Here is a 15,568-nt window from a genome sequence, read left to right as displayed (position 1 = left end):
GCTGTACATACCTGATGTTTTGTTGTATTGTATATCTAGTATTGTTCTTCCCATGATGGATGTATTTTTATCTTGTAGATAGTAATAGTTATTTGTCTGTATTATCTTGTAGATAGTACTAGTTTTTTTTTCCTGTCTGTCTTACATGTAACGATGAATTGAAAATCAAGGACCCCAATTGAAATAAGCCAGTGGCTTTCTTGGGTTTTTATCCTTTTAGTTGACCTTGTATGTAATATGTACTTTCATGTACCTACTTCTGCAAATCTTCTAATAAAGTTTTCAATCAATCAATCAATGCATGCGCAAACCGCGGAGGCGTGCTCGTGTTTCAAAACGTGCATGAAGTCTAAACTTAAGAACTTTTCAAACCACTTCTTAGCGCTAGGAGCAAAGTCAGATCGCATAATAGCAGGGGCGCCTAGTGCACTTCATTAACATATGAACACTCCCACAATGAGTAATATGTAAACCAGCTCCTTACCTTCTTGTGATTTTTTCTTTTTCTAAAGTTTTTTTTTTTTTTTCCTTTCCTAACACCAGGGGAGCCACCCCTCCTAAATTTCGTTGTTTGGTACCTGTACTGTAGCAATGACAATAAAGTCCATTCATTCATTCATTCATTCATTCATTCATTCATTTCAATATATGCACGGGAGTATTACGTCTTATGTGTGGGCGCCTATCGACACCGGCATAATAGCAGTAGCGCGTATGAAGCTCATAATAAGGGTGGCGGTAGGTCTTAACCTGGCGGTGCGTCTTAATTAAGACTTAAGACGGCAAGTTAAGAAGTGCATAATAGGGCCCAGCATCTGAAAGCTTAGAAATCTGTTCTTTCAGAATCTGTAAACGACTGAAAAATGACCTTGGCTACTTGTTCCCCAGAACACCAACTGCTGTCACATAGGTGGGAGCATTTTGAGGTAACCATAGTTACATGGAGTATTAACACAAGGAATTCCAAGATGTGGTGGGATGTAAAGATGTGCATTAACAAGGATACCTGCCCTCCTCTGGTCATTTCAGGAGTTCGCTTTTAACAGCTAAAATATCACATTTCAGGGGGAATCAGGGGCAAAAAAACCTTATGGGATCCGCTTTAAAAACTTTCCAGACTGTGTGCCTTAACAGCTACCACCTCCCTCCTCCCTTTTGCTCGATTTACATTCTCTTTAAATGTTAGTAATTTGGCAGATGCTGAACAAGTATACAGCACAATCATATTCCTATAAGGGTAGGTTACTGGGGTGGCTGTGGCGCAGGAGGTAGAGCTGCCGTCTAATGATCCCAAGGTTGGCAGATCGGCAGTTTGAGCCGCCCCGGCTGGCCACACGTCGAAGTGTCCTTGGGCAAGACACTGAACCCAGTGAGCGGTCAGGTGCCTTGCATGGCAGCTTGCCGCCATTGGTGTGTGAATGTGTGAATGAGAGGCCGTTGTAAAGCGCTTTGGATAAAGGCGCTATATAAGTCAGTCCGTTTACCGTTTAGACGGGGGAGGCAGAAGCCCCTGTGCTAGAGGGCAGGTCTGTAGGAGAGAGACACAGGTCATGTTCTCACATGAAGGTCCGAATCAGGACCCGGAGCAAGTGGATGAGATTGCAACATTGTTGCATGAATTATTTATCTGATTTGCGTTCTCACAGCCCTTCATGTAAACGAAGTAACATACGCAATCGAAGCAACAGACCCGTTCGTCCCGCTCTTATCCAGATCAACACGCATGCGCTGTTGTTTTCCTATGGACAGCCTCGATGCGTCCGGTTTCGAACCTGAGCGAAACCACCCTTTTCAAGCGGAGCATGCGTCGGTTGTTTGCTCCGGGAGCGACTTTGAATGAGCGTTCTCACAGCTCCAAACGACGCAGAGCAAAGCAAATTTTATCCTAAACTCCGATTCCAAGTGAAGCAAATGTTCTAGTGAGAACATTCTCTGAACATTCTCTGAAGCAAATGTTCTAGTTCTAGAACACACCCTCAGACGGAGTCTCCGTCCTCCGGCACTCCACTCAACCTGACTCTCCCTCCGCAATAGCTGGTGCTGCTACCGTGGAGCGGGTGTCGGGTTACGGTTTCTTCCACAAAGACCAACAGTGGCATATGAATCAGCAGGAGCGTCCTCACTCCCTCAGGTTTATGTTACAGCTCAGGTGAAGGCCTCTGAGCTGCTGCTCTCCCCCCTCCCACTCTCTCCCACTCTCACTCCCACTCTCTCTCTCTCTCTCTCTCTCTCTCTCTCTCTCTCTCTCTCTCTCTCTCTCTCTCGCTCTCTCTCTCTCTCTCTCTCACCACCCTCTGTCTCCTTCTCTATTGATCTATGATTATGGATTTAACCTTTAAGTTAGTGTCATTGAAATAACATCACTTCCTGAAGAGAGACCTGGTCAGCAGACTCTCTCTCTCTCTCTCTCTCTCTCTCTCTCTCTCTCTCTCTCTCTCTCTCTCTCTCTCTCTCTCTTCCCATACTCATGTTCCTATCAGAAAGTAGTTCATTAGGGTCCCATTACCGGCTGTTGTGATGTTCTGGATGCACCCCGTCCACTCTGTATGTGGTTGATCACAGATATTAGCCCACCCACTTGAAACCCAGGCCCACCCAATCACCTTGCTCTGTTTTTTACTCTTTATATTAATATCAAATGACACATTATTTTCACGTGACACTGACTGACCATTGAAACCGGTGTTGAGCGGGACGAACGGGCAGTTTTCAATTTTTCGTACTAATCAACTACCACGTCTGTTGCTTCGATTGCGTATGTTACTTCGTTTACATAAAGGGCTGTGAGAACGCAAATCAGAGAAATAATTCATGCAACAATGTTGCAATCTCATCCACTTGCTCCGGGTCCTGATTCGGACTTTCATGTGAGAACATGACCTAAATGTACTGTATTTTTGATTGCAGGCTCTGGCGAAGCAAACAGCAATAGGAACTGTAGACACCATTGGGTGTATTGATATTGTAGGCCTCTACCCCTGTAACCTGCAACACCGTGATCATGATACACACCACAGTCCAGGCAAGCAACTATACATTTTCAATTGCAATTTTGTCATTTGCATTTCAAAATCAAATGAACAATTTTGAGATAAAATCTAATATTGTTTTCCTCCTTCTGTAAGACATTGGTGTAAGAAAAAACAAGCACATTCTGTGATTTGTGTGTGTCAGCTTTCTCTTCACAATCACACAAGACTACAACAACAACAAGGGCTGGAAATACAAGAGGTTTACAGATGTCTTGGAGAGATGTCGCACCTCGACGGCCAACACTAACCAAAATCTCAATCTTGGTGCCATCGCAGTGAGAAATAGTGGAATTTCTTTGGAATAAAAAGAAAAACAACAGGCAACATTTCCACTAGACATATTTAATGTTGAGGGTAATACATGTGTTCCAGGTTATGACTTATTCCATTCCTAGAAGTGCTGCCCTCTCAGCACTACCGATTACTGCCCGAGAACAGCTTTTTAAACACCAATAAGTTAACTGGTGAAAAACGATGCATTGGTGGTGTTAAGTCAGGGCTTACAAATCAATAGAATACCATAGTTTGTATTTTGTAGACTTATATAACGTATTTATAACGGATATATTTCAGGCATTTCTGTTTCTGTGACTGTAATAAACTGTAGCTGTACTGTAAAAACAACACCACAATTTAATCAATTTGATACAGTTTACTCTTGATGATATTATTGTATTCTTGAAGAGAAACCACTCCACATGTTTCTTAAACCTACATGTACGTCAGCCATTCAATTCCAGTGTCTCTTGAATTCCAACACAGGCACACCTCATTCTACTTAGGGAGGTACTGATTAGGTTATCACCTGAACCAAATATTATTTAACAAGGAAAAGTACATAAATTAATTAATACATAAAACCACTGTTCTGGTCATCCTCTTGCAATAGCTGGATGAAGAAAAAAAACAGTACTAGTAGTACCTCAAAAGTAAATGGAATAAACAACTGACCATGCCAAAAGAGTTGAAAAGAAAAAAGTGAGTGAGGAAAAGAAGGGTTCAATTCTGTCTTTTTACTGGCAGAGGGATACGGCGAGTGTCAGGTTGCTTCCATCCTTCAAATTTCAAAGACGGCGGTTCATAAGAACTAGGTCAAGCAGCAGACATTGGGGACAACAGAGCTACAGACCGGTAGAGGGCGAAAACTCTCCCCTGACCGGGATGACCGCCAACTCATTCGCATGTCACTCAACAACCACAGGACATCATGTGACCTATAAAAATAATGGCAAACGGCAGCTTGGGTGAAGTGCACGGCGAGGACAGTTTGAAACAGGCTCCTTGGGGCAGGGCTGAAACAGACTCCTAGGGGCAGGGCTGAAACAGACTCCTAGTGGCCAGGGCTGAAACAGGCTCCTAGGGACAGGGCTGAAACAGGCTCCCAGGGGCAGGGCTGAAACAGACTCCTAGGGGCAGGGCTGAAACAGGCTGCTAGTGGCAGGGCTGAAACAGACTCCTAGGGGCAGGGCTGAACAGACTCCTAGGGGCAGGGCTGAAACAGGCTCCTAGGGGCAGGGCTGAAACAGGCTCCTAGGGGCAGGGCTGAAACAGGCTCCTAGTGGCAGGGCTGAAACAGGCTCCTAAGGGCAGGGCTGAAACAGGCTCCTAGGGGCAGGGCTGAAACAGGCTCCTAGGGGCAGGGCTGAAACAGACTCCTAGGGACAGGGCTGAAACAGACTCCTAGGGACAGGGCTGAAACAGGCTCCTAGGGGCAGGGCTGAAACAGGCTCCTAGGGGCAGGGCTGAAACAGACTCCTTGGGGTAGGGCTGAAACAGACTCCTAGTGGCAGGGCTGAAACAGGCTCCTTGGGGCAGGGCTGAAACAGACTCCTAGGGGCAGGGCTGAAACAGGCTCCTAGTGGCAGGGCTGAAACAGGCTCTTAGTGGCAGGGCTGAAACAGACTCCTAGGGGCAGGGCTGAAACAGACTCCTAGGGGCGGGGCTGAAACAGGCTCCTAGGGGCGGGGCTGAAACAGGCTCCCAGGGGCAGGGCTGAAACAGACTCCTGGGGACAGGGCTGAAACAGACTCCTAGGGGCAGGGCTGAATCAGGCTCCTAGTGGCAGGGCTGAAACAGACTCCTAGTGGCAGGGCTGAAACAGGCTCCTTGGGGCAGGGCTGAAACAGACTCCTTGGGACAGGGCTGAAACAGGCTCCTTGGGACAGGGCTGAAACAGACTCCTTGTGGCAGGGCTGAAACAGACTCCTAGGGGCAGGGCTGAAACAGACTCCTTGTGGCAGGGCTGAAACAGACTCCTAGGGGCAGGGCTGAAACAGGCTCCTTGGGGCAGGGCTGAAACAGACTCCTAGGGGCAGGGCTGAAACAGACTCCTTGTGGCAGGGCTGAAACAGACTCCTAGGGGCAGGGCTGAAACAGGCTCCTGGGGGTGGGCTGAAACAGACTCCTAGTGGCAGGGCTGAAACAGACTCCTAGGGGGCGGGGCTGAAACAGACTCCTAGGGGCGGGGCTGAAACAGGCTACTAGAGACAGGGCTGAAACAGACTCCTAGGGGCAGGGCTGAAACAGACTCCTAGGGGCGGGGCTGAAACAGGCTACTAGAGACAGGGCTGAAACAGACTCCTAGTGGCAGGGCTGAAACAGGCTCCTTGTGGCAGGGCTGAAACAGACTCCTAGGGGGCGGGGCTGAAACAGACTCCTAGGGGCGGGGCTGAAACAGGCTCCTAGGGGCAGGGCTGAAACAGGCTCCCCGGGGCAGGGCTGAAACAGGCTGCTAGTGGCAGGGCTGAAACAGACTCCTAGGAGCGGGGCTGAAACAGGCTCCCAGGGGCAGGGCTGAAACAGGCTCCTAGGGGCGGGGCTGAAACAGACTCCTAGTGGCAGGGCTGAAACAGGCTCCCAGGGGCCGGGCTGAAACAGACTCCTAGTGGCAGGGCTGAAACAGGCTCCTAGTGGCAGGGCTGAAACAGACTCCTGGGGGCAGGGCTGAAACAGGCTGCTAGAGACAGGGCTGAAACAGGCTCCTAGGGGCAGGGCTGAAACAGGCTCCTAGGGGCAGGGCTGAAACAGACTCCTAGTGGCAGGGCTGAAACAGACTCCTAGGGGCGGGGCTGAAACAGACTACTAGGGGGCAGGGCTGAAACAGACTCCTAGGGGCAGGGCTGAAACAGGCTCCTGGGGGCAGGGCTGAAACAGGCAGAATTTGGTGGAGGATCGACGATGATTTGGGGGTGCTTCAGCAAGTTTGGAATCGGGCTGATTTGTCTTCGCGAAGGACACATGAATCAGGCCACGTACAAGGTTGTCCTGGAAGAAAACTTGCTTCCTTCTGCTCTGACAATGTTCCCTAACTCTGAGCATTGTCTTTTTCTTTTAGCAGGGCAGTGCTCCATGCCACACAGCCAGGTCAATCAGGGTGTGCAAGGAGGACCACCAGATCAAGACCGTGTCATGGCCAGCCCCAATCTCCAGACCTGAACCCCTCGGAAAACCTCTGGAATGTGATCAAGAGGAAGATGGATGGTCACAAGCCATCAAACAAAGTCGAGCTGCTTGAACTGTTGCGCCAGGAAGTGGCATAAAGTCACGCAACAGCAATGTGAAAGACTGGTGGAGAGCACGCCAAGACGGATGAACGTTGTGCATTGAAAATCAGGGTTATTCTAGGGTTTACAGAGAATGGTCTGAAAAAGATCAAATATCCAATCCGAGCGGCAGTTATCTGGTCGTAAAATGTCTTGTTGATGTCCGAGGAGAATGGTCAGACTGTTTCGAGCTGATAGAATGGCCACAGTAACTCAAATAACCACATCTCTGAATGCACAACACATTAAACCTTGAAGCAGACGGTCCACAGCAGCAGAAGACCACATCCTGTCAGCTAAGAGGAGATTGGGAAAACGTTGCCTGGTCTGATGAGTCTCGATTTCTGCCGTGACATTCAGACGGTAGGGTCAGAATTTGGCGTAAAACAGGATGAAAACATGGATCCATCCTGCCAAGTATCAATGGTGGTTCAAGCTAGTGGTGGTGGTGTAATGGTGTGGGGGATGTGTATGTCTGTGTTTTCTTATTTGCTTTTTTTTTGTTGTTCCCTTGGATGAACAAGAAGGAAGTCCACGTTTTATCGTTCTATCATTAATAAAGTCACCAGTTATGTAGAGAGGATGTCATGCCTGACACAAGAAGACATGACATCATATAACTGATGGCATTGTCATCAACAGTGGAGCAAGTGGAGGTGACATAATGTAGTTTTAGGTATACGTAGGTGTGGCTCTTGACAGAGGCTACCATCGTGTCATGTCATCAGCAGCAGCAGTCTGGGCATCCGTTCAGCCCACACGGTCCCACCGTAGTTACCGTAGTTACCGCTTGCTTACTCCATTTTGTAGTCTTGCAGGTCCCAGGACAGCCCTCTCACATGCATGCTACTGTTCTTGATTCCCTTCGGATTTAGTGTGGTGGAGTATTCGACCCCCTTCAAGAGGGGAGAAAATCTGCAATGGCTTTAGGTTAGTGGTCCTGTTTCGGGGGTCACAGCTAGAAAGAGTCCCTGTGCGACTGCCCCGAGGATAATCAGGGCTTCCCCTGGCCTGTGTTTATGATCCCAGGGAATAGAGAGATCCCTCCAGCCCAGGAGGCTCCCAACCTCTTCCTAGCCAGAGAGGAGGACTTCCTTCAGCCGGACCGGGCCAGTCGTACTGGGCCTCGTTCCCATGGTGGTGGTGATGGTGGTTGCATAACTCCAGATGTCCGCCTGGCCATGGTCACACACACACACACACCACACATATACACACACACAAGCACGCGCACACACACAGACACACACAAGCACGCACACAAACACAGAGACACACACACACATATACACACACAGACACACACAAGCATGCGCACACGCACATACACACACACACACAGACACACACATGCACACACACACACACACACACACACACAGACACACACACACACACACACAGACACACACAGACACACCCTGTAATCCTGCAGCTTGTTGCTATTTGGACCCCCCCCCCCCCCCCCCGCTCGTCCTCCCCCGCTGTAACCTCTCTCCTGCTCCTGAGGGGAAAGCTGCCCCGAGCTTCCCCATATCCTTCTTTACACAGGGCGTTGTGAGGCTGTTCATACGCGGTCCAAAGACAGCAAGTCATCAGGCCGAGAGGAAGCTCCGTTCTGTTGGCCGGGCCGCGGAGTCACGACCCAGAGCAGGGAGGCTGGATGACTGATGTGTGCTAGGGGACGTGAGCCAAATGTGTGCTTGTGAGCTTAGAACGATAAGGTTCTATCTCCGTCTAGGGTAGTTTAGAATTATAAGGTTCTATCTCCGTTTAGGGCAGTTCAGAGATATTGAGCGTCAATGTTTTTACATTCCATTATGATTTGTGAGATGGAACCTTTGTATTTTATGAACTAAAAAATTCATGAACATTTTAAAAATAACACCACACAGGCATTAATAAACACCTAATGGATCAGATTATGTAAAAAACTCAATTTTGACAAAAATGGAGATAGAACCTTATAATTCTAACGACACATGCTTGTGTTGTGAAGGAGTGTTAAAGGTCCAGTCTGTAACATTGAAGCCCTGTGAAAAAAAGCTTCCTCATGGTTGTAATGTCTATGTTGAATCAGTAGCAAACAGGGAATGAGATCTATTGAAAGAAATATTTCATTCACGATAAAAACATGTTGTTGCCATGAGTGTCCTAGGGGAGTGGACTGGTAATTGGTGAGCGATAATGATGATGCATTTGAAATGTTACAGTGTCAGTTCGTGACGTTAGAATTATAAGGTTCTATCTCCATTTTTGTCAAAATTGAGTTTTTTACATAATCTGATCCATTAGGTGTTTATTAATGCCTGTGTGGTGTTATTTTTAAAATGTTGACATTTTTTAGTTAGTAATTCATAAAATACAAAGGTTCCATCTCACAAAACATAATGGAATGTAAAAAAGTTGACGCTCAATATCTCTGAACTACCCTAGACGGAGATAGAACCTTATCATTCTAAACTCACAAGTTGTTATTAAATGAGGCTGTTTAATGACAACTGACCCTGTCAAGGTAGGCTAGATGATGAGATTAAACAGTGAAATGTCTACCACAGATAAGGGTTGTAGTGCGTAGGGCACAGATCTGGAATTGAGAATAGACTTGTTAACAAAAACATGATAATACTTACCCCACTCAAGTGGAAGCAGGGGAAAAGAGAAGCACCCCCCCCCCACCCTTTTGTACACTTGTGGAACATGGCCATGAACATTACATGACAACTTTATGCATTTCCCACCTACTCTAAATGTCTGGTGTGTGAGAGAGAGAGAGGGAGAGAGAGAGAGAGAGAGAGACAGAGAGAGAGACAGAGAGAGAGACAGAGAGAGACAGAGAGAGACACAGAGAGAGAGAGAGAGAGAGAGAGAGAGAGAGAGAGAGAGAGAGAGAGAGACACAGAGAGAGAGATAGAGAGAGAGATAGACGGCGAGAGAGAGAGAGAGAGGGAGAGAGGGAGAGGGAGAGGGAGAGAGAGTGAGAGAGAGAGAGAGACAGGGAGAGAGATAGAGAGAGAGAGAGAGACAGAGAGAGAGAGAGAGAGAGATATATACGGCGAGAGAGAGAGAGAGAGAGAGAGAGAGAGGGAGAGTGAGAGAGAGGGAGAGAGAGAGAGAGACAGGGAGAGAGAGAGAGAGAGAGAGGGAGAGAGAGAGAGACGGCTGCCGGCCAAGGCTCTGACTTAGCGCTACAAGATTAATGTGCTAGCCTGCGGGCTGGACAACTGCTGTAGAGCACCACGGCCGCCTCACTATTACCAATAAATATAAACATAAACAGGCCTGCGGACCTAGCCCTGGATGACTCCAGCCCTCCAGCCAGCTGCAGGTATAAACAAGGCATTTCTCCGGTGCAGCTGAAGACATACACTTAAATGTTACGAGGCAGTTTAATGGTTAAAACGTTAATGCTACCAGCAGGTGGTTCCTTATCGTGTCGTACATGCAGGTTCTACTTTTAGCCGACATTGTGACTAAGGCAGCAACTATCTCATACTCTTCAAAAACATATGTCAATAGTGGTGAGAGAGAGAGAGAGAGGGGTGGTGGTGGGGGAGGTGGGGAGGTGGGGGGCCATTCTCAAGTCAAAACCATGTGTTTATCAATGTGTTCCCAGGATCGCAACGGCGGCTACGCTCCACCACGGCAGGTAAGAGAGTAGAGCATGACTGAGACACAGGGATGGGGGTGGGGTGGGGGGCGGTGGGGTGGGGTGGGGCGTGTTACTCAGAAAGAAAACCGCAGGCATTTCTATTAATATCCCCCAATGAGGCCTACTGTCAGCCAGGTGGGTGGGTGGATGGGCGTACGGAGGAGACACGTAAGGGCATTGTTCGTGATGCCTCATAGCGGGTTTCTGGGAATGCACGGAGCTCTGTGAGGTAAGAACAGGTATTAGCCTTACTGCACCAGAGCCAGGCACGCCGGAGCGCTCACGGCTACTCTGGGTCTTAATAAGGGGCCCGAATGTAACATAATACAGAGCCCTGACATGAGCAGTTCTCTATGGAAAAGAACTAAACAAAATATGGGTAACACTTTCCATTAAGGTCACATTTGTAAAGGGTTTATTCAGTTATAACAGTTATAAGATGTTAGAGTTTAGATTGCTCGGTGTTCACTTTCACGTTGCTTGCCGAATAAGGAGCTTTGCAATCAGGAGCTAGTGGTGAATGCTTTAAAAACTAACTGTGGTGTGAAATCATTTTCTTGCACTAATGGTGTTGAAATGACTGATGTGAATGAATGACTGATGTCCATGTCAACACATTCCTCAGTTAAACATGTCCACTGTGCATGTTCACAGATGTTGTTTGTTGGTACTGTATATCTCCCACTACGTACGTACCTCATCCCTTCCCTGTGTTCACCCATGTGTGGTCAGTGCTCTGAGCTGATCTGGGTGTATCAGTGAGTAGACCATATTGATAATGAAATCACGTGGGTACTCTTCTATCCTGTGTACTTATGGAGAACACCTCTGACCATATAAGAGCTATAGAGCATTTAAAACGAATGACTTGTCACACTGCTAAACATTTATTCATGATTTGTCAACATTATGTTGCGCTCTGTTGTGAAATATTTCATGCAATCAAGAGTCACCTCCTTATCAGTGAGCAATATATGTGACCGGATCTGATGTTTTAGTCCGTAGGGCAAGTAGGGCAAGGTCATTTTTCAGGTTTTTTGTCTCCAGATTATGAAATGGCAGATTGTAAACTTTGAAATGATGTGTCATACATTGAAATCTGAAAAATAAATTGAAGAAGGTATGCATATTTGAATGTTGATACCCCACAAATCAACAAACACAGAAATTCAGCCTCAACGTTTTCACAGCCACTTTTCACAGGCAGGTAATGGGTGGGAACAATAGCTGGTTAACTCCACCTCCAACCATTCCCCCAGGACAACCACTCCCCCATTACACTACCTGTCATTATCTACCTGTCATCTGTCAGTGGGGTTGTCAGCTAACCCTCAGGAAACAAACTTGCAGGGCTGACATGTTTAAATTGCTAAATAATAATAATAATAATTAAAGATTCATGATGTTGTATTGCCATGTGTGCCAAAAGTTTATAGAGAGTAACATTTGTGTGGCTTCAGTTTCAGTCGACATTGCAGCAGCAAGAGAAAACTTAATGTCCTCTTTGTTTGGCCAAATATGACGATGCATGAATTGGAAGAGGAATTTTTACTTTAAAATCTACCATTTGTAAACTACATTACATTGCACATTCGCACGGGATTATGATCACAGACGACCTCTGCAATTATTACAAATTACTAGAAATCCCCAGGTAATACTAGTAATAATGACTAGAGTTCCCCAGGTAATACTAGTCCCGTGCGAACATGGCTTTAGAGAGATTCAAACCTGATTCAGTTGTATAAATTGGCCATTCAGTAATTTGTTAGTATAATTAGTATATTTTGACACAAACACACAGATGAATTAGTATAGTATTATCTGCCTTTTGACTTGCAAGTTCTGTAAGATATTCTCCTGACTGTGGGGGTTAGGGTTAGGGTTTACGACCCTTTGTTAAGATGGCTTTCTTGTAATCTATGACTCCTCCCCCTGACCTATAACCTAGGTGACATCATCTAAGTATGCCTAGTTTTCACACCTGGGTCATCTCTACAGTAGATGTGATAGGGCCATTGTTGAAGCTATATTTGCATACCAAAGGGTATAAAGGTGGGAACAGATGAAACCAACGGTGTCTTGGTCATTCCAGCCAGCTCGCTCTCTCTCTCTCGCTCGCTCTCTCTTTCTCACTCGCTCTCTCTCTCTCGCTCGCTCTCTCTCATTCCAGCAGGCTTCATCACCAGTATCAGCTCTCCTTTGTTTAATAAATAGTCTTAAAACTCAGAAGTTTATTCGTGATCCATCTCAAACAAGTTACTTAAGAAGAAACAACATCATACTCATCAACTCACTTCAAATGCTTTTGCTTTTTCTCATGTATTTCATATGTTATCTCGGTAACATGAGTCAGCTTAATATCAATGGCCTCTTTCAAGGGAAGCCAGGTGCAATGGTCGATAACAACCATCACCATAATGTGGGTAATGGTTGATGACCAGCAGGCACATTTCCATAACAACTGGAGTTTGAGTGTGCCTAAGCTAATAACAGAGAGTGTTATAAGTGGTTCATTTCCAAGTACTTACAAGATGTGATTTTGGAGATGTTTGTCATTAACAAGACACCCAAACGACCACAAAATGGGGCGAATTCCCTGAAATATCCAACTTGCAAATCAGTATTTCCTTGCAAAGTGAACACTCTCCCAAACACACATTCTCACACCTACACACACACACTCTCCCTCTTCTACTGAAGTTCAGCCAGGGAGCCATGTGTCATTATTGACTCATGAGGTGTGAACAAGAACAATGCAAGCTCCCTCCCGGCTCTCTTATTGGCTGTGGTGGCGTGCCAGTGCCCTCATTGGCTAACGAGGTGTTAATGGTCACTTTGTAGGTTGGGCTTTGCCATGTGGACTTCCAACCTAAGCCAGGGAATGACCTAACCACCTCCCAAATTGCTACCTATCTATGGTGCCACTGAACACAGAAGAATATGGATTCAGCCCAACAAGACTATGTAAACTTCAAAATGTCCGTTTCTATTCCAGTAGCTCACCACAATGAAAACATAACAAGAGTCTGTGAGAGCCCGTACGTTACATCTGGGCACAGCGTTCATTCAACCACGAGGAATCGGAGATGCAGCGAAGGTATGCATTAAAAGTCAATATTTGGTATATTAAAGTACATGGGAGGCAGCAGTCGTGGTTTCATATGTATGCTCTGGAAGTGGGATGTAAAAACAATTACCCCCCTCTTAAGATTTATGAATCTGAATTTATATTTGAAAGAAAATCTGCTTTCAATCCTGGATCAGGATTTATAGCTATCAGCTGAAACACTGTTTCTGTTTCACCTTGTTTATAATAATAATAATAATAATAATAATACATTTTATTTATAAAAGCACTTTACATAGGAAATCTCAGAGTGCTACAATTAAAAACAGGAAGATAAAACAATAAACATTTTCAATTAAAAGGCAAAAAAAAAGGCTCTATTAAAAAGGTGGGTTTTAAGGCCTCGTTTAAAAGCATCCACAGACTGTGGTGCCCTTAGGTGGTCAGAGAGAGCATTCCACAGCCTGCGAGCAGCCGAGCAGAAGGCCCGATCCCCCATGGTGCGGAGCTTGGTCCTGGGGGTCTTGAGGAGGTTGGTGGCAGTAGAACGGAGGGTGCGTGAGGAGGTCTGAGGGGTATGGAGGAGTTCCTTGAGGTAGGTATACAAATTGTATAAATATACACACAAATATTATAAATATTGACATCATCAGGTCTACAAGGCTTCGGATATGAGGATGTTTTTTTCCCGTGACATTTTCCACAAATCAATCTCCCATTCGTAAGTTTAGAATGATAAGGTTCTATCTCCGTCTAGGGTAGTTCAGAGATATTGAGTGTCAAAGTTGTTACATTCCATTATGTATATTAGAGATGGAACCTTTGTATTTTATTAATTACTAACAAAAAAATGTCAACATTTTAAAAAATAACACCACACAGGCATTAATAAACACCTAATGGATCAGATTATGTAAAAAACTCAATTTTGACAAAACCTTATAATTCTAACGTCACGATATGTACAGTAGCTGGGCAAACCGCTTAAGGAAGTAGATCAAGCTTCATTAAAGGGGCAGTTCGTCGCCTTTTCATACACTGAACAAAAATATAAACGCAACAGGCATGTCAGTGAAGTGTGCATGATGTCAGGTGACATGGGTCTAATTAGCATCTAATTAGCTCTTTGCCAGCACGGTAAAATCAGTGAATATCTATTGTGGTTTGGAAAAACAATCACACTAACAATTACACTGAACAAACATATAAACGCAACACTTTAGTTTTCGCTCCTATTTCTCACCAGATGAAATCAAAGACCTAAGACTTTTTCCATGTCCACAAAAGCCCTACCCTTCGCAGAGCTTTGCAGTTTTGGGCAGTGCGGCTCCCGTACCAGGAAGTGATGCAGCCTGTCAGGAAGCTCTCGGTTGTGCCTCTGGCGAAGGCATCTTAGGCCCTAAGACAAACTTTTTCAATCGTCGGAGAGCGAAGTTGTTCTTTTCTCACCACCTGGTTGGTGTGTTCGTCCCAGGTGAGGTCGTTGGGGATGTGAACCCCCAGGGACTTGATGCTGTTAACTCTTTCCACAGCGACCCCTTGATGGCGATGGGGTCTTGTGCCTGTCTCTTTTTCCTGAAGTCCACCACCAGCTCCTTGGTCTTGTCAGCATTGAGATCGAAGTTATTGGCCTGGTGGTACTGGTTCAGTCGGTCCACCTCACTTCTGTAGGCCGTCGGAGATCGGGCCCAATCACTGTCGTGTCGTCGGCGAACTGGATTACCGCGTTGGAGCTGTGAGTGGCCATGCAGTCGCGGGTGTACAGGGAGTAGAGGAGGGGGCTCAGGACACGGCCTCGGGGGGCTCCTGTGCTGATAGTCAGAGGGAGGATGGAGGTTGATTAAAATAACAATAGTTTGACAAAAACATGGTCATGAACAATGGTACTGTCTATTATGATTACATGCTGGGCAGCTGGTCATTTAATAGAAATCGTGAGCTTAGAATGATAAGGTTCTATCTCCGTCTAGGGTAGTTCAGAGATATTGAGCGTCAAAGTTGTTACATTCCATTATGTTTTGTGAGATGGAACCTTTGTATTTTATTAATTACTAACAAAAAAATGTCAACATTTTAAAAATAACACCACACAGGCATTAATAAACACCTAATGGATCAGATTATTTAAAAAAACAAAATGTTGACAAAAATGGAGATAGAACCTTATAATTCTAACGTCACAATATATTATATACAATTTGGCATGGTGCCCTGGCCTCAGAAACGCATGGGCGGGGTATCCAGCACCCACACACAGCTTGCCTTTCCCAGA

The sequence above is a fragment of the Nansenia antarctica genome (genome assembly GCF_963989245.1).
Source record: "Nansenia antarctica genome assembly, chromosome: 3".
NCBI lineage: Eukaryota > Metazoa > Chordata > Actinopteri > Argentiniformes > Microstomatidae > Nansenia > Nansenia antarctica.
Note: the sequence above shows the minus strand (reverse complement) of the source record.